The 27,492-nt window shown below is 42.5% G+C and overlaps 1 non-coding gene across 1 annotated transcript; it reads right to left on the reverse strand.

Moving 5' to 3' along the window:
* Window positions 1–23,278: 23,278 nt before the first annotated feature.
* Window positions 23,279–23,385, reverse strand: LOC126186578 (U6 spliceosomal RNA). Its single transcript, XR_007537648.1, has one exon. It is a non-coding gene; the product is annotated as a U6 spliceosomal RNA (small nuclear RNA).
* Between the last annotated feature and the right edge of the window lie 4,107 nt (window positions 23,386–27,492).

A 27,492-nucleotide genomic window follows, 5' to 3' on the forward strand; every position in this document is an offset into this window, starting at 1 on the left:
CACCACGTCGATTTGTGGGGCAGGAGAGTGGTGAGGATTTCCAAGATGCGTTATGTAAGGGATGGTGAAGGTTCTCGTTGACGATTGAATAGGGTGTGTATATATATAGCAGTGACTGTGGTCTGAACGTGGACAAAAACGAGGCCATCCTTTGAAGGAGACAGGGCGACGATCTCCTATCAGATTTTGAAGATGGTATCAGCCAAACTGAGGTTCAAATGGTTCAAATGGCTCTGAGCACTATGGGTTCAAAACGGTTCAAATAGCTCTGAGCGCTGTGGGACTTAACTTCTGAGGTCATCAGTCCCCTAGAACTTAGAACTACTTAAACCTAACTAACCTAAGGGCATCACACACATCCATGCCCGAAGCAGGATTCGAACCTCCGACCGTAGCGGTCGCGCTGTTCCAGACTGTAGCGCCTAGAACATCTCGGCCACTCCGTCCGGCCAAACCGAGGTACCCAATGGCCTATTGGAGCTGACGTCCCATGATCGATGGCAGATGGAGTACTTGGGCAGCATGGACCAATTTAGGCACGTTGACGTAAGTCACTCTCTACAGGGCTATTACAAATGATTGAAGCGATTTCATAAATTCACTGTTGCTCCATTCATTGACATATGGTCACGACACACTACAGATACGTAGAAAGACTCATAAAGTTTTGTTCGGCTGAAGCCGCACTTGAGGTTTCTGCCGCTAGAGCGCTAGAGAGCGCAGTGAGACAAAACGGCGACAGGAGCCGAGAAAGCGTATGTCGTGCTTGAAATGCACTCACATCAGTCAGTCATAACAGTGCAACGACTCTTCAGGACGAAGTTCAACAAAGATCCACCAACTGCTAACTCCATTCGGCGATGGTATGCGCAGTTTAAAGCTTCTGGATGCCTCTGTAAGGGGAAATCAACGGGTCGGCCTGCAGTGAGCGAAGAAACGGTTGAACGCGTGCGGGCAAGTTTCACGCGTAGCCCGCGGAAGTCGACGAATAAAGCAAGCAGGGAGCTAAACGTACCACAGCCGACGGTTTGGAAAATCTTACGGAAAAGGCTAAAGCAGAAGCCTTACCGTTTACAATTGCTACAAGCCCTGACACCCGATGACAAAGTCAAACGCTTTCAATTTTCGGCGCGGTTGCAACAGTTCATGGAAGAGGATGCGTTCAGTGCGAAACTTGTTTTCAGTGATGAAGCAACATTTTTTCTTAATGGTGAAGTGAACAGACACAATGTGCGAATCTGGGCGGTAGAGAATCCTCACGCCTTCGTGCAGCAAATTCGCAATTCACCAAAAGTTAACGTGTTTTGTGCAATCTCACGGTTTAAAGTTTACGGCCCCTTTTTCTTCTGCGAAAAAAACGTTACAGAACACGTGTATCTGGTCATGCTGGAAAATTGGCTCATGCCACAACTGGAGACCGACAGCGCCAACTTCGCATCTTTCAACAGGATGGTGCTCCACCGCACTTCCATCATGATGTTCGGCATTTCTTAAACAGGAGATTGGAAAACCGATGGATCGGTCGTGGTGGAGATCATGATCAGCAATTCATGTCATGGCCTCCACGCTCTCCCGACTTAACCCCATGCGATTTCTTTCTGTGGGGTTATGTGAAAGATTCAGTGTTTAAACCTCCTCTACCAAGAAACGTGCCAGAACTGCGAGCTCGCATCAACGATGCTTTCGAACTCATTGATGGGGACATGCTGCACCGAGTGTGGGAGGAACTTGATTATTGGCTTGATGTCTGCCGAACCACTAAAGGGGCACATATCGAACATTTGTGAATGCCTAAAAAAACTTTTTGAGTTTTTGTATGTGTGTGCAAAGCATTGTGAAAATATCTCAAATAATAAAGTTATTGTAGGGCTGTGAAATCGCTTCAATCATTTGTAATAACCCTGTATAACGGGTTCGGGCTGCACAGGAAGTTGTGCAAAAGTGGTAATGAGTAGACTGCAGCAGTCGACAGTATGGTTTCACTGTGATACGTTGTGTGGAGCCAGTAAAGTTGTTAAGCAGGTGACGGAGGGTTGTTGCAGTGAGCAGTGGTAGTGGACCCTCAACTTACAGTCCACATCCAGTGTTCATTATCATCAATCTGGTAACATTGAGGTGATTACCTGACGATTGCCCATAATGTTGGATCCCTGCTACGGTACTGTGTACTTTTGTAGGCAAGCATGCAAAATATAGGAAATTGTTCACATAGGGTTGGCAGTGAAACGGTGTGACTGCACAATGTAAGTCCCATAAGACAGGGTAGGAAGCCTATGATGAGAGGCTCAAGGGCAATTGTGTACTATGTATTGGACAGATGGCATCTCTGACTGACCAAACCCCTGCCAGGGATCAGTCCAGCTGTTCACCTGGACCATAGACATGGCATTGCAAGGTAAGTGGCGAATGCCATCTATGAAGTGGTGGGACACCCACGCATTCTGCCACTGAGAGGAGAAAATGATTGCAGACCTGGTTGAAGGTACTATTGAAATCTATTGACACCAGTGCTGCACAGGAAACAGCCAGCAGTGGCTGTGTGGAGGATGACTCCTCCACATCATGATGTGTATTCTGGAGAAAGTATTGCAGGTAACACTGCACACACGTGCTCCGCCAAGAGACTTGCATAGATTTTATAATCCGCATTGAGTAATTTGACGTGGCGAATGTTGGTGATGTGCATCCCTTCCCCCTTTCGGTGACCGGTATGACAATGCCGTTGACAAAGTGTGGCGATACTGCGAAGGAAGGGCTGAACAACTCTTGGAAAACCTCAGTCTAAGGGGGAGACATCAGTGTACAAAAGGGCCGATAAAAATCAACTGGAAGGTCGTCTGGGCCAGGGGATTTGTTCCATGCGCCTTTGGTGATCGTATCCGCCACCCCTAGTCTGCTGTGGTCGCTACCATCAAGGATGTCGCCTCCATTTTGTTAAGGGTGCAGGTGAGCAGCTTAAGAACATCGTCGGATACCGCCCCCACCGCCAGTTCTTTCTGGTGAAAACGTTGCTAATGATCAGCGAAGGCTGAGACCAACGCTGCTTGAATGTTTTCATCGTGTCCAGTCTGTGCGATAAGGTTAGAGACGGGGAACGTCGTCGACGACGGGGGCGGATGTGATATGAAGCATGGATGGTGGCTCTATATCAGTGGTGTCTTAATGGCGAGACCGCACCACCACGCCTCGCAGTTTGTTGCATTGAAGGGACAGAAGTTTAGCTTTGATACGTTGGTGTTCGCGATGGACGTCTGACGGTGGTGGGAGGACAGCAAGTTCGAGTAAGATGGTGAAATAATAGTGCATAGTATCCCGATGCCACGTCACCGCATCTCTGCAGCATTGGATAAAGTCCCTTTTGATTGCAGATTTCCCACAAGGTTCAAATGGTTCAAATGGCTCTGAGCACTATGGGACTTAACATCTGAGGTCATTAGTCCCCTAGAACTTAGAACTACTTAAACCTAACTAACCTAAACACATCACACACATCCATGCCCGAAGCAGGATTCGAACCTACGACCGTAGCAGCCCCGCGGTTCCAGATTGAAGTGCCTAGAACCGCACGGCCACCGCGGCCGGTTTTCCCACAAGTCATCCACCACATCAACGTCGATGGGTACCAAGGGGGATGTTGCTCACAGGATGTCCAAGTAACAGCGACTTGTTTTGGACAAACTGGATCGTGAAGAAGAAGCTTCCAGGTACCTCGACAACGCCTAACTGATTGTGGCGGCAGGAGTAAAGGGCATGTGAACGAGCAATGGTCGGAAAAGGCCAGAGGCCACGTTTTTGCAAAAACGTAAATTTGATCGAATCTGCTTGATGAATGGCTTGTATGGTGGGTGTAACCAAAGGTGTTACAGTGTATGATCTCCCATGTGTCAATAAGATGAAAATCATCTACCAAGGCTGGACATGTTGAGTAGCCAGGAGCCTCGTCATTTGGAACGAGGAAACAGTTGAAATCGCCTCCTACGACATATCACCCCGCAAATAATGACACTATTTCTTCTCCGTAGGACGTAGTTCGTTGGCGTGAGTGTATCGAGCCTGATGGACGTATAAATTTATGACTGAGGCATAAAATCTTGCGAGGGCCATACCCTGTCCAGATGGCTGAATAACCACATCTGTAACTGAGATACTTTCCCAGACATAGACCACGTTGTGTGACTCCCGACTGAGGAAAACAATTCGAATCCGTAAGGAGTCGGAATGATAGTAAGACACACCTCTAGGAAAATGGCAACATCAACTTCTGACGCTCTGAGCACGTCACGAAGGAGTTGCAGCTTTGCTGTGTTGCTGACCATACTGGTATTGGGCGTTGCAAACTTGTATGTGAGGCGTGGAATGGGAATGGGTCTGCCGTTATCAGAAGTGGTGGAGGATGGCATCGACAGACGTCACCACCCTTTGTTCCATGGTGTGGATGCAAGCACTATTGCGTATCGGTGTAAGATTGTGGCTGCATCTGTGGTTGAGGCACCGGTTCGTTTTCGACGTCGTCACTCCACGCCCGTATGTGGAGTGACTGTGCTGTAGCCATAGGGTCTTCTGTGAAGAGAGGGAGTGTCTTGTGACGATTGCGAGGACAATGTGGACTTAACTCACGCGTCTGGCGGGGTAACATCCATAGTATTCTGTGGCGCAAGGCAATCGTCGAGCAAAAATTTTCGCCACTGTAGGCGTCGGCTGACTTTGTGATGTGAGTGCCTTTCAGCCGGGAAGGATCAGCGTCATCGTTGGGGGGTGGGGAAGGGGGAAGATCGTCGGGCCTCATGAGTGACCATCGGGGACGTTTACATCGGCGTACAGATTGTTGTTTAGGAAAGAGTTCTTCCACGTCAGATGATGGCAACGAAGTGCGACGTCGCGACTCGGAGGCCGCTGTACGCACGATAAATGCATCAAGCGGCAATGAGGTGGAGTCACTCCTTTCGTTGTGGGTCGGGGAAGACGGTATTAAGGCGGTCTCCTCGTTATTAGTTACCACGACGAATGGTGATGGGAAGGCCTACGGCGCTGGTCGAGGTGGTCATCCGATGGACTTAGTGTTGTCACGGTGAGTGCCGCCGCATACGTCACCGGCACCGTAGACGGCCCTCTTTCCAACAACAAGAGCATGTGCGTAGGTGACCGTCGTACAAAATTATGATCCTACAGCTTCTGATCCGGAAGTAGAATAGTGCATGGCTCCAAAGTTTGATGCGAACTTGCCGAAAACCTTTCAGGACGGGATGTGTCCTGACAGAAGCATAGTCCACGGTGGGCCTCTAGTATAATTTTGTTCGATGCTACGTCGTCAATCATTTTCATGCTGGCAGTACTGCGGATTATGTAAAGATTGATCCATATGGTGTCGTTCGGCGGTCTCTTTGCTTCGTCGCACAGGAATCGTTCGAGAACGAGCGCCTTGGGACAGGAGAAATCATGGCACAGAGTGAATCACAATGTCGCTTTGCCGTAGTGCTATTTCAAGGTGTATCGTTAGGTAGACGACGGCACACGGCTACGGCCACAGTAAATACAAAAAGCGGCTAGCTGCGTCTCAGTACGGAACACAGTCAACGTGTCGGCACTGTAGCACTGTTCTATAGCAGAGGGGGTATACTGCACATTTTGAGGTCCGCCTATGGATTAATGGAGAATTTAACTTTGATCTAAAGTGATAATTAAGTTAATGAATTACACTTAAACTAACAAAACTTCCCGTTTTTTAAGCTACACAGAGTGGAAGGAAGTTGCTAACACCGGTGTAAGGAAACGTCTGCAGGGGTGACTAATTCAAATGGTCCAAATGGCTCGGAGCACTATGGGACTTAACTTCTGAGGTCATCAGTCCCCTAGGACTTAGAACTACTTACACCTAACTAACCTAAGGACGACACACAAATCCATTCCCGAGGCAGGATTCGAACCTGCGACCGTAGCGGTCACGTGGTTCCAGACTGAAGCGCCTACAACCGCTCGGCCACTCCGGCCGGTGGAGACTAATTGCTATTATACAGGTTTAGCACAGAGGAACTGTATTCACTTCGTAGCTATTCGCCTAAAATATTCATCCTACGTGACGAACAAAACTCAGATTCATGTCGTTGATGGTCGAGTCGAAGTTCTTTGTATAGCGAAGCATGGTATTCAGAAAGCAGACATGTATAACCTCTAACACAACTAAATGAGTAGAGCTCGTGAAACGAAGCAATAAGTAAAGGTTTATTCAGATTGTGTTGAAAAATTTCTCCCAACATTTTGCAGCTCCGTTATATAAAACGGAAAACAAGAACTTAGAGAGCAGTGGTCTGCACCGTGATTAGAACTGAGCTCTCCCGGAGTCCTAGCAACACAGTACATGTGTGAAATTACTGTACTGACGCGATGCTGCTGGCAGCTCGTTTCTCTCGTCGCAATATAGGTCTTTGAGCATTAGAGATTAGCGCAGCTGTTGCTTATGTGATATAAGGCATTGCTGGAGTTCAAAAATTAAATTTTCTGTCTAAGCATCGCATCTTACATGAGCATTACGTAGCATAAGTTATCGAAGTGGAAATGGAATGCCATGAGAATTTAGCGGTGCAATTCAGGACCACATGGGGAAGTAAATGCACTGTCACCATGTTGCCAAATATTTGCAACCTGCGCACCGGGAAGCTATGTAGCGAAGTACTGGTTATGCTCGTCTCACGCGAGCGCTTCTTGTTTTTATACGGCGACGTCTGCTGACACTTTCTGATGTCGCCTTTCAGGTTATCTATATATAAGGCCTGCTATGAAAACTTATTTCAGTGGAATAAAAAGTAACTAGTATTTAATCTTCCCCCACAAATCATGAAACAGTAGGATAACAAGCAATTTGCTCCTCGAAATCGACTGTACCGTCTTGTGCTACATACAAGTAGAATACGACGACTACCACGAGACTGCAGAAGTATGTTATTGAGGATCGAAGCAAGATGAAACGCAGTTAACTAATTTTTCGATACCACGAAGTTATCAATTCGTTTGAGGTTTTAAGAGATGAGAACCTGGATATTATGTTCATTAACATAGAAATTTAACTGTAAATATGAGCATCTCTACGTATTCACATGTTTTTCACCTTGAGATATATACGTGTAATGCATACCAACTAGCCTGTTCATTGTTTTCATAACGTCCCTTTTTTTAGGTCCCTAAATGATGAAGGGGATCGAAATCCATATCGTTCCTTCGAATATTTCGAGTGACTTTTTTGTCTTTTGTTCCTTGGTATTTGTGAACCAGACCATTACGCCTGCCCCCACGAGTTGCAGGATCGAGGTTGGCGGATGACTTACGAATTGTATTTGAAATCGAAAGTCACATGTGAACAAGCACTTGATTACCCGGAATTTAAATGTTAGTTTATGTAGCTGGGTAAATAAGAGCAAGAAGAAACCCTAATTTATCCATTGGTGTTTCTCATTCGAAGAGTAGCAGAACAAAATTCTCAAACTTAATTTTCCATTTACAGTTGTAACATTATAACCAGTAGATGAGCTGATGGTGAACCGTGGTCGTGATCACAAACTTGTAGGCACATGTAGCTGTGTGGCAGTTCATACCACATATTTCATTGTTGAGTTATATAGTGTGACATGAATTTATCCGTTGTCGGTTTGTTAAATCAACAGATATTGTTGCAAAGTTCCACCTCTGTTACCGGCCTCCCCTTATCCTTTTCTTATTGGGTTTTTCCTACTGCCCTGGAAGCGAGAAGTCGAGAAAATGTGTGTATTCTTTGTGGCAAAACATTAAACATTCAATTCTTCCCGTTTCACTGGCTGTGCATCGGTACCAAGTAGGGGAAGGAAAGCTCTTGCAAGTGAAGTAGTAACAATAATGACAGTAACAATAGCAAACTAATAACGAATTAAGTTTTGCATGACAAAAGAAGGTGAAGGATTAAAAATAAAATTAGGCCGATCGTTCAGTTGGCGCAATGCAAAGGTTTTCTTAGAATTTCGTTACTGAATTCTGTTATGGGTATATGCAGGGGAAAAAAAGACCGAAGCGATCCACATCATAGCCGGCCGGAGTGGCCGAGCGGTTCTAGACGCTACAGTCTGGAACCGCGCGACCGCTACGGTCGCAGGTTCGAATCCTGCCTTGGGCATGGATGTGTGTGATGTCCTTAGGTTAGTTAGGTTTAAGTAGTTCTAAGTTCTATGGGACTGATGATACACATCAATAGTCCAACAAGATCTAAACAAGCAACTACCTTTCCGTCATATCACAAGACGACCATAGCGTCATGGAGCAAAAATGACAGTGCTTCGCTTAGTCTTCTACCATTGCTCTGTTGCTAGTGAATGTAAACAGTTCACAACACGAAATTTAGTAACGTGTAATATTGTATTAAATTTAAATTTAAGCTTGGAATTGCCTTCCTAGGATCGAAAGAATTAAAGTTACGATCTCAATGTCACATAAACTTGTTGACTACTCAGATAACTTTATCAATATGAAAAGCGAATATTACGAGAATTTAGCAGGGTCGCTCAGCAACAATCGCCAAAGTTAGTGAACGATAACGAGGTGTCGATCATCATCAGGAATACTGACAAGTCTCAACTGCACTGGCAATATGAAGACCTACTGGACAGCTCACAGTGTCCTCACTGCTGTCCACAACGTGCTCCAACCAGCTAATAGTGGAACTGTACTACCAGACTCCAATCTAAGGGATGGCTTCAAACCGACAGCAGAATACACCACTGAATAATGCAATACAGTTGGACATTTATCCTTTTTGGTTTGCGGCGGAAACTAAAAATGTCTGCAAACTGACATTTTCCAAAATGTCAAGAAACGGTAATATACACACATCAAAAAAGTTTTGCATAACCTCGGTTCTGAGTGTCCCGGAACCTGTACAGAAAATTGGAATAGAGATCAACATAAACATCGTTTCCGCCATTTTTATTGCTCATGAAACCTAAACATTGCATGTTGTACCACCATACAGCGAGACCTTCACAGGTGGTGGTCCAGATCGCTGTACACACCGGTACCTCTGTTACCCAGTGGCACGTCCGGTTGCATTCATGTATGCATGTCTTCGTCGTGGCACACTATCCATAAGTTCATCAAGGCAATGTTGGTCCAGATTGTCGCACTCCTCAACGGCGATACAGTGTAGATCCCTCATAGTGGTAGGTGGGTCACGTCGTCCATGAACATCCCTTTTCAATTTATCCCAGGGATGTTCGATGGGGTTCATGTCTGCAGTACATGCTGGCCATTCTAGTCGAGCGATGTCGTTATCCTGAAGGAAGTCATTCACAAGATGTGCACGATGGAGGCGTGAATTTTCGTTCATGCAGACGAATGCTTCACCAAACTTCTGCCGATATGGTTGCACTATCGGTCGGAAGATGGTATTCACGTATCGTACAGTCATTACGGCGCTTTCCATGATCACCAGCGGCGTACGTCGGCCCCACATAATGCCATTCCAATATAGCAGAGAACCTCCACCTTGCCGCATTCGCTTGACAGTGTGTCTAAGGCGTTCAGCCTGACGAGGCAGCCTCCAAACACGTCTCCGACGATTGTCTGGTTGAAGGTATATGCGACACTCATCTGTGACAAGATCGTGATGCCTATCCTGAGCGGTCCATTCGGCATGTTGTTGGGCCCATCTGTACTGCGCTGCATGGTGTCGTGGTTGCAAAGATGGACCTCGCCATGGACGTCGGGAGTGACGTTGCGCATCATGCAGCCTATTACACACAGTTTGAGTCGTAACACGACGTCCTGTCGCTGCACGAAAAGCATTATTCAACATGGTGGCGTTGCTGACAGGATTCCTCCGAGCCATAATCCGTAGTAGCCCTTGTGCGACTACCAAAAACCATCATCACACCGCTCGGAAGATTAACGTCTGGATTATGTCAACAGAAGTCATCAATCAAGACCTCAGCTTCAATAAAACCGAATAGAAGTGAAGAAACCAACAGGAACACCGATCACGACATCATAGCATAAAGCCAGGTATTTTGTTGTTGTTGTCATTTAAAATAATTAATAGTTAACATGTCTCTACCTGAGAGTGATGAGATCGTAGGAAATGAAAAAATTGAACCAGGGGATGGTGAACAATTAAACTTAACAGAGTGGCTAGCAGGGTTTGCAACTCAAATAAGCTCGCAACTTAAACAATCCAGTGAAGAAATAAGTGTGAAACTCAAAGAAAACACAGATAGACTGGATAAGTTAAGTTTCAATTTTGATGTATTAAGTACTCATCTCAATGAGAAGTGTGAGGAAATTAAAACTATCCTCAGTAAGGACACTAGAGAACAGTTGATACACTTCAGAAAAGAATTTCAAGTTAAAGTTGAAAGTTTAAATGAAAACATACAAGCTAACACAGACAGCATTGCTGTCATCTACAACAGAGTAGATACTGAAGTTGAAAGATTAGATCAGAGAATAGACAAAACTTCAGAAAACCTTAAACAAGAATACAACCTGTATACCACTAATGTAGATACAAAAGTAGAAAATATACACACTAAATGTACACAATTGGAGGACGCATTGATGTCCAAACAAACGATTTACAATCAAAATACAATGTATGGGCACATCCAAGTGAAATGCTTTCCTGGTGAAAATCTGCACCCTATTGACTTTATTCACCAATGTAAGGATATGTTTGTGGTAGGAATGTCAGATAACATAAAAATAAAGTTAGTAAAACGGTTTCTAGAAGGGGAGGCCCTATCCTGGGCAAATGAGAATAATGATTCTTGGAATACTTTTGAAGAGTTTGAAGCTAAATTTATTTGCAAATTTTGGTCACAATCCATACAAGCCAGATTAAAGTCAGAATTTCTAAATGGACCAGTGTATAGAGGGAAAGTAGGGGGAATGCAAAAATTTTGCAGAGATCAATTGAAAAAGCTTGCTCACTTGAATAACTCTTTTGATATTATGACACAAATTGATGTTTTAAAAAGAAGGTTACCAGAGAGACTGCAGTGGGAATTGGTCCATGGACCAGACGATTCAATGGAAGAGTTCCTGAAATTTGTAGATAGATTAGATAGGGCCTTGGAAAGAGAAAATAACCAAAGTTTTGGCTCTGGCAACAACCAGTATGGGGGGTGGAACAGGAATGCAAATAGAGATTATTATGGGAGGAGAGACTTTGAAAATTCTGGAAATAATGCTCCAAATAGGGGAGATAGGAGGTATGAAAAGGATTTCAGAAACAATACACAGGAGGGAGGATGGAGGAGAGATAACAGGAATGATAGAAGTAGGTATGGGGGAAGAGAACAAGATAGAAGGGGGTTTGCTGAAACTAGTGAACAAAACGACAACTACAAACGGACAGACCGAGGGAACCAGCCGGGAAACGGTGAACAGTCCCACTAGATGTCCGTAGTTTTGGGGCTAGACAATATTATGATAGGACAACACATAACCGAAACTGGAAAAGGAGAGGATACAATGTAAAGAGTAAGTACCATGAAAACTCTGATGTTGTTAGAATGAATAAATTAGAATTTAATAAAAGGTTTTGGGATACTATGAGTAAAATTGATACAGTTAATAAAAACAGTGTTCAAACACAGGTAGTTAGTGAAAGTGCAGAAGTTGAAGGTATTGCAGAGTTCCATAGTTGGGCTGAAAAAGATACTGGTGTTAATATCAAGTCAGACACACCAAAAATAGAATCTATTTTGGGGGGTTTATTTGATAAGAAGGGGGATGACGAAGTGTTTAATGGAGCCAAAGACTCAATTGCTGAGATTCAGATACATAGGGGGGAAACTGAAGATGGGGTTGTTGCGGAGGAGGAGGAAGAAGTGATAGAGGGACATTTAAATAATGATCCTAAATCAAGTGATGTTGTTGATGAGAGTGTGGAGGAAGAAATAAAAGTATTTGTAGAAATGAAAAGTGATTATGAGGTAAAGGTAAGTGGTGTGACAAACATGGGTCATAATGAGGTTAATGTAAGTGAAATGCAGACTAGGGAATGTGTATCTGAGGACAAGCTATTGCCTATTGGGAACTATGAAACACTAATCTATGAGAATGGTAATAATAATAATATTAAAGAAAATATAAAGGGATGGAATGTAAATGTGTGTTTTCAAGAGAAAGGGGAAAAGTTTTTAGAAGTTTTGTGGAACAACTATGGAAACTGTATAAACAAAGATGCCTTTTGGAAAGAATTAGCAAAGGTAAGTGCAACCTTGTATCCTACATGGTGGACAAGAATCCGTAGTGGACTTTATAAAAAAGGAGGTGAAAACAGTAGGTTGTTAAGTGACAACACAGTGTTGAAAGGAACAGATGAAAACAAAGGTTGATGTTTAAATGTCAATGCTTTGCAAACAGAGAGGGATGTGTCTAAGTGTAGGAAAGAGACATTAGACTTAGGAACTAAAGAAATTGAAAATGATCTATTGTTTGAAAATACAGAAATAGACAAAGATGTTGAGTTAGGTTGTCCATATGTTAAAGTAAACATTGACATTTGTCCATTTGAAAAAAAAAGAAAGCCCACATCCTAATGCGTATAGACTTATCTTTCCCAGATCAAGAAGGTTATTTGGATTAAGAAACATCACTGAATTGAAACCATATAAACATGGTTAAGCACATTTCCCTGTTTGAATACAGTTACTTACCCATTTTCCATAAAGCATGTTATCAGCAAAGTTTTTTACTGGGTGTGTCTAATAGCAACTACCACTCATCCTACAGACCCTGGAGAAGTTCCAGATCTCTGAGAGAATGTTTTTATATTTATATTGTCACTATTGAATATTAAATTTTGAGACATCTTCTTTACTTGCAACGGGCAAGAAGGTGACAAACATTTATTACTTTCCTTTTGTATTGTTGAATATGGGACATACTTGCACCAAATAAAAGACAATGAAAAAAATTGTTGTGCAAGACCCATCATTTTGTGACTATTGTGTTCTTAGGCATAAGATTTGTGTACAATTTTCTACAGTTAATCAGATGTTCACCAAGTTTGATGTTTGTGTTATGTTGTGACCAATTTAAGTGTCCAATTTTAGTATTAATATGTTCTTGTACTGTCTTGACTATGCGTCTCAATGGGAGACAAGTTTTTTAAATATTTCCTTTTTTTGTAAGTGCATATTATATTCATACATGTGACTTCTCTAGTGTTTGTGTGTATATATCATGTCCATACTTATATTTATGTTCTTTGTTTTCATTTCTTTTATGTGGCTCAAAAAGAGCAGACAGTTGCAATATTTTCCTATGGACATATGACCTGTCCATCTATGTAATATATTTATGTTCCTTCTATTATCTTGATTAATCTGTGACTCAATGAGAACTGACTTTGAAATAATTTACATATATTTTTGACATATCTTAAAATCGCATGTGATATATTTGTGTCTGTTTTTAATCATTTTCCATGTGGCTCACTGGGAGCCAAGATTAACATTTTTTTTTACTTTCATATATTACTAATTATTTTTATTATGCTGTCATACTGAATGACATAACACAAAGTGCATTTGAAACAACACAACTAAAATATTTGTGGGAAAAAGTCATTTTGGAACGGTGTAACGGTCATTGCATACATTCACATTATGCATAGTAAAACAAAAAAAAAAACAAAAATTTTTTATTAAAGTAGTACTTTTCCAAATTTTAACCATTTGACACATTTGTCCTAGTCGGCTAATATCATTAACATTCCGTAAATGATATTACCCGAGGGGGGTATTGTAACGTAACATATTAAAGGCTTTACTGTACCGAAGTATGCGATACCCTCCAAATTCAAACAGTTTAACGAGTATTTATGATTATAGAAAAGTTATTGTGTATGTTAACAATGATTGCGTAACATGTCTCCATAAACAGTCAACCCATTAAATTATACTGAATAACTAACCCACACAAAAGTTAATATCACTTGATCACTGATACAGCAAATGTCATCATGTAAAAACACTGAGTTCATCTTAAATAATTAATATGAAGTACGAAAAATAGTGTACAACTTAGGTATTTTGGATCTCCTTAAATAAAAATCACCCAGTGAAACCTATTTGTTCACTAGGAGCGGTTTCACTTAGTATTCACGAAATCAATCCTGTTTTAGACGAAAACCAATGTATTTCTTAATAATTCATGTTAATTACTTATTTATGCAAATTAGAGAAGTCAACTGACAAACTTCTAAAAAACGGACTTTTTGTAACAAAGAATTATTCTGTCAAGTCAACAAATCTGTCTGTCATTTTAATAACATGTTAAATTATGTCACTCGATGCAAATTAATAACTTTTCTGCACAAATTATGATAACAGATGTACATGTGACTTGTAAACTATATCTCTTTTTAGTAGTTCTTTGACAATGTTATAAATACGAGCAGCAAGAAGGGTCGAGAGGCAGTCGGAATGTCACTTTGGTACAGTGTGTTAGTGTGTTATTGTTTGAGGTGGATAAACAATGCAAAGAACATGTAAAGGAAGTTGTGTTGTGTCATAGTCTTTGGTGGACAGTGAAATTAAGATGGCCACCAGAGAAATAAATATTTGAAGTTTACATATTTGTTGGTTTCTTTCATCCTTTATCATCAAAAGCACATAAAACAAAACACGGGAACTCATGTTTTTAACCCTAGACAACCAGATTTAGAGCCAGCATCAACATCGAGACACAGCAGCGATCCAGCAAGCAGCAGTGATTACTACAATGCATTGTAATGGCGCCAACCTAACATCAAGTGCTAACAAGCTCCGTAAATGGGAGTGGAATAGTGCGATTATAGCAATTAGCAATATCTACGAACAGGCGACCATTACACCGTGTACCTCCTTCCTGTTGGAATGACTGGAACTGATCGGCTGTCGGACCCCCTCCGTGTAATAGGCGTTGCTCATGCATGGTTGTTTACTTCTTTGGGCGAGTTTATTGACATCTCTGAACAGTCAAAGGGACCATGTCTGTGATACAATATCCACAGTCAACGTCGATCTTCAGGAGTTCTGGGAACCAGGGTGATGCAAAACTTTTTTTGACGTGTGTACAACGCACTGTTGACCTCAAACGTAATGTATCTATTTCCCGTCTTGTGTAATATATAACTAGAGTATCATGAATACTACCAAAATGTGGAGGTAATATGGATAATAGACTAATATGTCGACACCACAGAGTAGTAAATCAGAATGTGGGTTCACAAGGAAAAACTGAATGTATGACTATTGAAGCAGGAACCAAGAAGGACAAGTAAGCAAGTGTGCAGTTGTCCACTTTCACACGTTTATCACCTCCAGGTCTACCTTAGGTAATGCATTGCTTTCGTGATATATCCTGTCTTGTTTGATACCAGAACTGATGCAAAAATTCATATTCTTATCACTGACAGTTGCTTCGAATCTGTTAAGAAACTATCTCTTGTTTTGTTGGTGATATAAGTCGTTACTCGCGAAGCAGAGGATTATGGCTACTGTTGCGAAGTTACCATCAGACATATTACTTGGAAGATTAAGATTCGTCACTTGCTTATGAAAGTTTGCAACTCATCAAACTAGTAACCAGAGAAAGTGACAAGATACAGCTTTTGCAGTAAAACTGGAACTCATTTCTAAAGCAACTACAGTTTTGGAAATTGGGCGTTTTACAACTATGTGGATAAGGCAATGCAGTTGTAAACATTCTCTCACTGTCATAACCGTAGCTGAGGTAGATAGCTCGCAAGGTGAAACGTGAGAGTAGTGGACTCTTATGCATGAAACGATATTTTTGGAATCAAACACTTTACTAACCTAAAGTGATATCGTATGTGGTAAATATTCAGAATATTTCATGGAGATGCCATGAAGAAGTCAAGGGAATATAGGAGGATCAATCAGACCGACATCCGCACACCACTATCAGGACATAATGTTGCCAAACAATGCCTATGACGTTGCAACGTTTTGACTATGATAGAGGCAAGAAGAATGCGTTTTCGTAGCTCGAACCGTGAATGATTAGATCTGGATATCCAGGCTATTAGAAGATGTGCTACATTCGCAATAGGCTTTCTTCTTACTTTTATTTGCACAGCTTCACGAACTAACACGGAAATTCAGGGTACAAGTGTGTGTTTCATTTCTAACATACATTCGATTTCGAATACAATTCTTAAGTCTACTGTCAACCACGTACCTTTTAGGAACAGGTGTAGTGGTCTACTTCACGAGTACCATGCAACAACACACAAAACCAGTCCCTGGAGGCATTCGAAGGAACCTCCAGTGATATAGATTTCGATTCTTTTCATCATTTAGTGGCTCAAAAAAGTATGAGTTCATCATTTAGTGACCAGATAAGAAGCTAACATAACATAAGCAATGAACTGGCTAGTTAATATGCATTGTATGTATAGCTCTCAAGCTGAAAAACATATGAAGGCGCAGAATTCCACATTGCTCCCAGTTACAGTTTAATTTCTGTGTTAATGAAAATAATTTCATTTTCACCTCTTCTGAATCCTCAAATGTATTGATTACTTTTGAATCTTTGAAACTATCAGAGAAAGTATTCTATTCGTTTGTATTTTGGGAATATTGTAATTATGATGGAAACTTATATACGTCAATATTTCAGTAGCTTTTCTATACCTGTTGTTGTTGTGGTCTGCAGTCCTGAGACTGGTTTGATGCAGCTCTCCATGCTAATCTATCCTGTGCAAGCTCCTTCATTTCGCAGTACCCACTGCGATCGGTCAGTGTCAATGAGAATGCGTTCTTAGCTAGCCAGCGAATCGCTGAAGCAAGTGAGGTGCATACATATGCTGAGAATCTTATTTTGCTAGCAGCTGTGGCTATGGTTGAAATTATGTTAGATATCCAGGAGGCGAAGACGCTAAAAACCTTACCACTTTCTAATAATATCACTGAAAGCAGAATAAACGATATGGTCGGTGATATTCGAGAACAATTAACCCAAAGATTAGACAAGAAAACCTCATTTTGCTTTGCAGTTTGATGAATGTATTGATGTTTTAGATTGTGCACAATGAAAACAGATGAAAGTATCATGGTAGGCATTTTTCACATCGTTTGCTGCGATTGCTACTGGCCAGTGTTTGTACATGTTTTTAGAAAGGACTCACAGCAACGAAACTGATTGGACAGAATATATCGCCATTTGTAGTGAGCGTTCTATAGTTTTAACTGGCGATAAAAGTGGGATTGTTGCGAAATTAAAGGCAATAATGCAATGTGATTCATAGACACACTGTTTTTTTCAACGACAAGCTCTAGCAGACATGACTTTAACTTATTATTTAAATGATGTGGTTAGAGAGGTGATCAAAGTTTTGAAGTCTATTAAAGATAAAGCGTTGCAAACTCAACTGCTTAGAATCATTTGTGAATACATGGGTTCGCTCCATTAAAATCTCCTTGATCACGAAGAGGTCAGGTGGCTTCCCAAAGAAAAGGTACTGACACGAGTTCTGGAACTCAAAGCTGAACTGTTAATTTTCTTAGAAGGTCCTAAATCTGGATATGGGACTTATTTTTGTGACCATTTTTGGCTATTAAAATTAGCATCTCTCGCTGATCTTTGTAACCATTGAAGTATTTTAACCAAGAGCCTCCAAGAGAGAGAAGGAACTATTCTAACGGCCAATGGTTAAATCAAATGGTTCCTCGCAAATCTTGGTTTCTGGTCAACGTCTTTACAGAAGGTGATGTTTGAGTCTTTTCCCTTGCGTTCAGATTGTAGAAAAAATTTCTATGGATCAGTCGGTCGTGCTATGTTCTTACAATGCTTGTATGATACAGAGCTTGCATAATTTTCAAGGGGAACTATTAAGTTACTTTCCAGAACTGAACTTTCAAGCTGAAAACTGACGTAGATGGATACTAAATCCGTTTTTTGGATGTGTCACCATAACTGGCTGATCTGAGCTCGAAGATGAAAGAAACACTTACAGATTTTGCTGCTGACGGCGTGCTTAAAATGAAAATTAATTCGGAAAAACTGACGTCTTCTGGATAGAGAGGAAAGAAAAATATCCACAGCTGGCAAGAGAAGCTATGAAGTTATTACTGGCATGTGAATCAGCGTTCTCTTCAGTTGTTGTTGTTGTTGTGGTCTTCAGTCCTGAGACTGGTTTGATGCAGCTCTCCATGCTACTCTATCCTGTACAAGCTTCTTCATCTCCCAGTACCTACTGCAACCTACATCCTTCTGAATCTGCTTAGTGTATTCATCTCTTGGTCTCCCCCTACGATTTTTACCCTCCACGCTGCCCTCCAATATTAAATTGGTGATCCCTTGATGCCTCAGAACATGTCCCACCAACCGATCCCTTCTTCTGATCAAGTTGTGCCACAAACTTCTCTTCTCCCCAATCCTATTCAATACTTCCTCATTAGCTATGTGATCTACCCATCTAATCTTCAGCATTCTTCTGCAGCACCACATTTCGAAAGCATCTATTCTCTTCTTGTCCAAACTATTTACCGTCCATGTTTCACTTCCATACATGGCTACACTCCATACAAATACTTTCAGAAATGACTTCCTGACACTTAAATCCATACTCGATGTTAACAAATTTCTCTTCTTCAGAAACGCTTTCTTTGCCATTGCCAGTCTACATTTTATGTCCTCTCTACTTCGACCATCATCAGTTATTTTGCTCCCCAAATAGCAAAACTCCTTTACTACTTTAAGTGTCTCATTTCCTAATCTAATTCCCTCAGCATCTCCCGACTTAATTCGACTACATTCCATTATCCTCGTTTTGCTTTTGTTGATGTTCATCTTATATCCTCCTTTCAAGACACTGTCCATTCCGTTCAACTGCTCTTCCAGGTCCTTTGCTGTCTCTGACAGAATTACAATGTCATCGGCAAACCTCAAGGTTTTTATTTCTTCTCCATGGATTTTAATACCTACTCCGAATTTTTCTTTTGTTTCCTTTACTGCTAGCTCAATATACAGATTGAATAACATCGGGGAGAGGCTACACCCCTGTCTCACTCCCTTCCCAACCACTGCTTCCCTTTCATGTCCCTCGCCTCTTATAACTGCCATCTGGTTTCTGTACAAATTGTAAATAGCCTTTCGCTCTCTGTATTTTACCCCTGCCACCTTCAGAATTTGAAAGAGAGTATTCCAGTCAACATTGTCAAAAGCTTTCTCTAAGTCTACAAATGCTAGAAACGTAGGTTTGCCTTTCCTTAATCTTTCTTCTAAGATAAGTCGTAAGGTCAGTATTGCCTCACGTGTTCCAGTATTTCTACGGAATCCAAACTGATCTTCCCCGAGGTCGGCTTCTACTAGTTTTTTCCATTCGTCTGTAAAGAATTCGTGTTAGTATTTTGCAGCTGTGGCTTATTAAACTGATTGTTCGGTAATTTTCACACCTGTCAACACCTGCTTTCTTTGGGATTGGAATTATTATATTCTTCTTGAAGTCTGAAGGTATTTCGCCTGTTTCATACATCTTGCTCACCAGATGGTAGAGTTTTGTCAGGACTGGCTGTCCCAAGGCCGTCAGTAGTTCCAATGGAATGTTGTCTACTCCGGGGGCCTTGTTTCGACTCAGGTCTTTCAGTGCTCTGTCAAACTGTTCACGCAGTATCGTATCTCCCATTTCATCTTCATCTACATCCTCTTCCATTTCCATAATATTGTCCTCAAGTACATCGCCCTTGTATAGACCCTCTATATACTCCTTCCACCTTTCCGCTTTCCCTTCTTTGCTTAGAACTGGGTTTCCATCTGAGCTCTTGATGTTCATACAAGTGATTCTCTTATCTCCAAAAGTCTCTTTAATTTTCCTGTAGGCAGTATCTATCTTCCCCATAGTGAGATACGCCTCTACATCCTTACATTTGTCCTCTAGCCATCCCTGCTTAGCCATTTTGCACTTCCTGTCGATCTCATTTTTGAGACGAGACGTTTGTATTCCTTTTTGCCTGCTTCATTAACTGCATTTTTATATTTTCTCCTTTCATCAATTAAATTCAATATTTCTTCTGTTACCCAAGGACTTCTAAGAGCCCTGGTCTTTTTACCTACTTGATCCTCTGCTGCCTTCACTACTTCATCCCTCAAAGCTACCCATTCTTCTTCTACTGTATTTCTTTCCCCCATTCCTGTCAATTGTTCCCTTATGCTCTCCATAAAACTCTGTACAACCTCTGGTTTTTTCAGTTTATCCAGGTCCCATCTCCTTAAATTCCCACCTTTTTGCAGTTTCTTCAGTTTTAATCTACAGGTCATAACCAATAGATTGTGGTCAGAGTCCACATCTGCCCCTGGAAATGTCTTACAATTTAAAACCTGGTTCCTGAATCTCTGTCTTACCATTATATAATCTATCTGATACCTTTTAGTATCTCTAGGGTTCTTCCATGTATACAACCTTCTATCATGATTCTTAAACCAAGTGTTAGCTATAATTAAGTTGTGCTCTGTGCAAAATTCTACCAGGCGGCTTCCTCTTTCATTTCTTAGCCCCAATCCATATTCACCTACTACGTTTCCTTCTCTCCCTTTTCCTACTACCGAATTCCAGTCACCCCTGAGTATTAAATTTTCGTCACCCTTCACTATCTGAATAATTTCTTTTATTTCATCATACATTTCTTCAATTTCTTCGTCATCTGCAGAGCTAGTTGGCATATAAACTTGTACTACTGTAGTAGGCGTGGGCTTCGTGTCTATCTTGGCCACAATAATGCGTTCACTATGCTGTTTGTAGTAGCTTACCAGCATTCCTATTTTCCTATTCATTATTAAACCTACTCCTGCATTACCCCTATTTGACTTTGTGTTTATAACCCTGTAGTCACCTAACCAGAAGTCTTGTTCCTCCTGCTACCGAACTTCACTAATTCCCACTATATCTAACTTTAACCTATCCATTTCCCTTTTTAAATTTTCTAACCTACCTGCCCGATTAAGGGATCTTACATTCCACGCTCCGATCCGTAGGACGCCAGTTTTCTTTCTTCTGATAACGACATCCTCTTGAGTAGTCCCCGCCCGGAGATCCGGATGGGGGACTATTTTACCTCCGGAATATTTTACCCAAGAGGACGCCATCATCATTTAATCATACAGTAAAGCTGCATGCTCTCGGGAAAAATTACGGCCGTAGTTTCCCCTTGCTTTCAGCCGTTCGCAGTACCAGCACAGCAATGCCGTTTTGGTTATTGTTACAAGGCCACATCAGTCAATCATCCAGACTGTTGCCCTTGCAACTACTGAAAAGGCTGCTGCCCCTCTTCAGGAACCACACGTTTGTCTGGCCTCTCAACAGATACCCCTCCGTTGTGGTTGTACCTACGGTACGGCCATCTGTATCGCTGAGGCACGCAAGCCTCCCCACCAACGGCAAGGTCCATGGTTCATGGTTCATGGTTCTTCAGTGATGAATTTAAAACCTAAGAAGAAAAATAGGCTTCAATAAGAAAATGAGTTGGTTATTTGTGTCTCAAAATCAGAACCACGATTTCTCAAATTATTAATAAATAAACACTGTCTTCTCATTAAAACTGTTGTATTTTTATTGTAGAGGAGGACCTACTGTACAATCATTGCTTACTTTTATGTGGCTTGGTGGTACCCGCTGGGATCACCCTACGAATAAAGACTGTTAAAAATAATAAAGTCCTGCTAAGTGTCATATAGCATTTTCATAATACAAATGAAAGACATTTGTTTCCCGCGGAACATAAGACATACCATCAAGAGTAAAGTCAGTAACAATAATGGTACGATTGGGTGCTTGTACGCAAATGCGACAAACAACGACGACTATTTGCGAATCTCGATCAATGCACAGAGCTCGAAAACAGACACAACGTTAACACACAGTGTGTCAGTTACAATCTGAGATGAGCTCAAACGTCCTAAGGCAAACTCGGTAGAAATTGCTGTACTTCGTACATCCTCCCACTGCTGGCAATCCCAGCGATTCATTGTTTGGTTCGTAGCATGGTTACTGAAATGCATTCTAGTAACCTTAGTGCGAAGTCTCGCATGTGTTATTGCAGCCATTTTGTATCACATTTCAGCGTGAGGATCTTCTAAATGCGCTTTCACGAATTGTCCTAGTTCCGTGTGATATTTTTATCACAGCAGACAACTGGCACGAAATCTAAGTTTTCAGTATTGCGCAAGACGCTGCCCCTACACTGCCGTTCCCTCTCCCCGCAAACCTCTCAGAGGTGAACTCGTGAATACAGTCTGCACATAACTTAGCGACCCCCGCTACCATAGATCCGCAGGTATCGGAAAAACGCGATAGACATCGTGTCAATTCTCACTGCTGCAAGTCACTGAGTATTTGAAGGGTTCAACAGGTTTAAATTAAATTCATATTCATTACTACAAATAAGTACCACATCTTAACGTGAGCGACTTTACAGTATGTTGTCAAGAAACATTGTCACTTCCGCATGACATTTCTCTCATAGCAGATGAAATATATGTTATCAACTATGCTGGAGATATTTGTTGCACTATTTAAAGAGATTAAATTGAATTCACTCCTGCGACCACGACCCCCCGAGCAAGACATTGCGACCCGCTTGGGAGAAAGTCGCGACCTACAGTTTGAAAAAGACTGCTATACAGCGTGCGCGGCAAGGTATCCGTTCAGTCTATCGCATACATTTACCGTAAGAAATCAATCTACGATAGTAAAATTCATTACGTCACAGTTATTCACTGTGTCTTGACGAAAACAAGCGAATTCCTGATGAAACATTGGATGACGAATCGTTTCTAAAAGGAAGAAAGGAGATAAAAACATTAATAATAACATTACACAATGTAGTGAGGTATCCTGGTTGGATCCTAAGTTATAAAATTAATTTTTATCCAATGTAAATACACAGAACTGCAACAGTCAGTTTTTTGAAATAGTTACTTCGATGAACTGATTTTCGAACATCTTCAGGCTCATCTTCAGATAAGTACAGGAAATTTCAAATACTATGTAATTACCTGTACACCATCTCAAGATGGGCCTGAAATGGTTCTAAAACCGGTTCATGGAATAAATCACTTTCAAAAAAGTGACTGGTTGCATTTTTACGCATTTACACTGAATAAAGAGTCACGGGTTCTTAAACATCCGTAATTTTGAACGATACTCATTACTTCCATGTGTCGGCCGTGAAATAGAAATCATAGAAATTTTTTGTGGAGCATCATTCAACAACAGTAAAGCATTTTCTACTCTCAAAGTGAGGAGCACAGTGCCGACGTGGCAGTTGCTGTCTCGGTTTTGCGTGTCACCCTTCGGCAGCGGCCATGCTAATCTTTTCTGTATCGTTCAAATTTTAGTATACGTACATACAAAGCGAGTACAACTGCATTCAGATGATGGACTGTTTATCACTAGACCACGGGCATAGATGCAGCATCCCAAGTCGAACGGAAGACAAGAATTCCACCAGGCTCTGCCGCAGTCTACATTGTTTTCAGATCAGATTGTGCAGATAGTTGGACTTAGAGTATAATCAGTGTAGCTAGTTTATTTTTCCCATGTCGCGATCGGCGCAGATGTACAATCGGTGGTGACCAGCTGCCAGCCAGGTTCCATGTCAAAATGTGTACCTGCACGGACAGAAGTCGTAAGGAGGATTGCAGAGGCCTGCAGACAGGCTACACTGTTGTTCTTACATCTGCTAGTAGGCTATCAAGAATCTGAGGGGTGTCGAAGTGGTTGCCTATTTGTAAGGACCTAGAACTTCGTCACAAGTTGTGTCTGTTCATGTACGTTTTTAAAGTGCTTAACAAAGGTGAGTACGCTGCACCGAGTTTGCTGAAATAGGAGGTCTTACAAGAACCCTTTGCCGATTTATTCACGCATGTGTCAATGTTTCACCCATCTCTGATCATACCACAGGAGCGCGAGAAACACGAGGGCTGAAAAGCATTAGCACCGTGTGCTGCTTCGCTTTCAAGTTCAAATTTTGTTGAATGGTTTCGAACTGGCCCTAGTGGTTCCACCCTGTACACAACCGTCATACCTTACTAAAAGATCTGGCAGCGAACTCGAGAAAATTCTGGTTCTACATAAAATCGCTAAGCGGTTCTAAGACTTTCTTTCAGTTCCTTGTTGACCAGTCTCGTGTGGCAGTTCAAGATAGAAACATGAAAGCCGAAATTTTAAAAGAATCGTAAAATCATACCGCCATTTGACTCTCGGACAGACACCGGTGTGGACGACATAATAACAAGCATCCCTGGCGTAGATAAATAACTGCAAGATTTTAAATCAAACAGGTCAGCAGGTCCGGACCGGATGGAGTCCCAATTCGGTTTTACAAAGAATACTCTATGGAATTGGCCCCATTACCTATCATCCATTTATCGCAAATCTCTCGCCCAGTACAACGTCCGAGGCGACTGGAAAAAGTGCAGATGACTCCTGTATATAAGAAGCGTAAAATAATGAACACGCAAAATTACAGGCTAACTGCGGTTTTCTGCAGGATACTTGAATATATTCTCAGTTCGATTATAATAAACTTTCTGGAGACTGAAAAGCTTATGTCCACGAATCAGCATGGTTTTTGAAAGCATCGCTCGTGCGAAACAGCTTGCCCTTTCCTCACATAATACGCTGCGAACAATGGATGAAGGGAAACAGGTTGATTCCATATATCTAGATTTCCGGAAACCATTTGACACGGTGCCCCATTGCAGGCTGTTAACGAACATACGAGCATATGCAATAAGTTCACAGGTATGTGAGTGGCTCGAAGACTTCTCCAGTAATTGAACCCAGTGCGTTGTCCTCAACGGCAAATATTCTTTAGAGACAAGGGTATCGTTAGGAGTGCCCCAGGGAAGTGTGATAGAAGCGCTGTTGTTCTCTGTATACATAAATGATTTGGCGGAGGGGGCGGAAAGCAGTCTGCAAGTGTTTGCTGATGACTGTGGTGTACAGTAAGGTGTCAATGTTGAGTGACTGTAGAAAGATACGAGATGACGCGCACAAAATTTCCTGTTGGTGTGATGAATGACTAGCTCTAAATGTGGGAAAAAGTAAGTTAATGCGCATGAGTAGGAAAACCAAACCTGTGATGTTCAGGTACAGCATTAGTACTGTACTGCTTGACACAGTCACGTCGTTTAAGTATCTGGGTGTAACGGTGCAAAGCAATATGATATGGAGAAAGCATGTGTGGATTGTGGTACGGAATGCGAATGGTCGACTTCGGTTTATTGGGAGAACTTTAGGAAAGTGTGGTTCATCTGTGAAGGAGGTCGCATACAGGACGCTGGTGCGACCTATTATTGAATACTGCTCGAGTGTTTGGCATCCGTACCGGGTAATGTTGAAGGAGGACATCGAAGCAATTCAGAGGCGGGCTGCAAGATTTGTTACCGGTAGGTTCACACAACCCGGAAGTCTTACGGAGATGCTTCAGGAACTCAAATGGGCATCTCTATAGGGAAGTCGATGTTCTTTTCGAAGAACTCTATTGATAAAATCTAGAGAACAGGCATCTGAAGCTGACTACCGAATGATTGTACTGCCACCAACATACACTCCTGGAAATTGTAATAAGAACACCGTGAATTCATTTTCCCAGGAAGGGGAAACTTTATTGACACATTCCTGGGGTCAGATACATCACATGATCACACTGACAGAACCACAGGCACATAGACACAGGCAACAGAGCATGCACAATGTCGGCACTAGTACAGTGTATATCCACCTTTCGCAGCAATGCAGGCTGCTATTCTCCCATGGAGACGATCGTAGAGATGCTGGATGTAGTCCTGTGGAACGGCTTGCCATGCCATTTCCACCTGGCGCCTCAGTTGGACCAGCGTTCGTGCTGGATGTGCAGACCGCGTGAGACGACGCTTCATCCAGTCCCAAACATGCTCAATGGGGGACAGATCCGGAGATCTTGCTGGCCAGGGTAGTTGACTTACACCTTCTAGAGCACGTTGGGTGGCACGGGATACATGCGGACGTGCATTGTCCTGTTGGAACAGCAAGTTCCCTTGCCGGTCTAGGAATGGTAGAACGATGGGTTCGATGACGGTTTGGATGTACCGTGCACTATTCAGTGTCCCCTCGACGATCACCAGTGGTGTACGGACAGTGTCGGAGATCGCTCCCCACACCATGATGCCGGGTGTTGGCCCTGTGTGCCTCGGTCGTATGCAGTCCTGATTGTGGCGCTCACCTGCACGGCGCCAAACACGCATACGACCATCATTGGCACCAAGGCAGAAGCGACTCTCATCGCTGAAGACGACACGTCTCCATTCGTCCCTCCATTCACGCCTGTCGCGACACCACTGGAGGCGGGCTGCACGATGTTGGGGCGTGAGCGGAAGACGGCCTAACGGTGTGCGGGACCGTAGCCCAGCTTCATGGAGACGGTTGCGAATGGTCCTCGCCGATACCCCAGGAGCAACAGTGTCCCTAATTTGCTGGGAAGTGGCGGTGCGGTCCCCTACGGCACTGCGTAGGATCCTACGGTCATGGCGTGCATCCGTGCGTCGCTGCGGTCCGGTCCCAGGTCGACGGGCACGTGCACCTTCCGCCGACCACTGGCGACAACATCGATGTACTGTGGAGACCTCACGCCCCACGTGTTGAGCAATTCGGCGGTACGTCCACCCGGCCTCCCGCATGCCCACTATACGCCCTCGCTCAAAGTCCGTCAACTGCACATACGGTTCACGTCCACGCTGTCGCGGCATGCTACCAGTGTTAAAGACTGCGATGGAGCTCCGTATGCCACGGCAAACTGGCTGACACTGACGGCGGCGGTGCACAAATGCTGCGCAGCTAGCGCCATTCGACGGCCAACACCGCGGTTCCTGGTGTGTCCGCTGTGCCGTGCGTGTGATCATTGCTTGTACAGCCCTCTCGCAGTGTCCTGAGCAAGTATGGTGGGTCTGACACACCGGTGTCAATGTGTTCTTTTTCCATTTCCAGGTGTGTACATTGCGCGTAAGAATCACGAAAATAAGATACGAGAAATTGACACTCATACGGAGGCTTACCACAGTAGTGAAGGTTTATCTGCCAACTAGTTCCGCTGATGACAAAGATGTTGAAGAAATATATGATGCGATAAAAGAAATTATTTAGATAGTTGAGGGAAACGAAAATTTTATAGTCATGGGTGACTGGAGTTCGATAGTGACAAAAGGAAGAGAAGGAAAAGTAGCAGGTGAACATGGACTGGGGGTAAGGAATGAAAGAGGATGCCGCCTGTTAGAATTTTACAGAGTATAACTTCAGCATAGCTAACACTTGGTTTAATAATCATGAAAGAAGGTTGTATACGTGAAAGACGCCTGAGAACACTGTAAGGCTTCAGCTAGATTATATAATGGCAAGACAGAGATTTAGGCATCAGGTTATAAACTGTAAGACATTCCCAGGGACAGATGTGGACTATGACCATAATTTATTTGTTATGAACTGTAGAT

The sequence above is a fragment of the Schistocerca cancellata genome, chromosome 4, assembly GCF_023864275.1.
Source record: "Schistocerca cancellata isolate TAMUIC-IGC-003103 chromosome 4, iqSchCanc2.1, whole genome shotgun sequence".
Taxonomy (NCBI): Eukaryota; Metazoa; Arthropoda; class Insecta; order Orthoptera; family Acrididae; genus Schistocerca; species Schistocerca cancellata.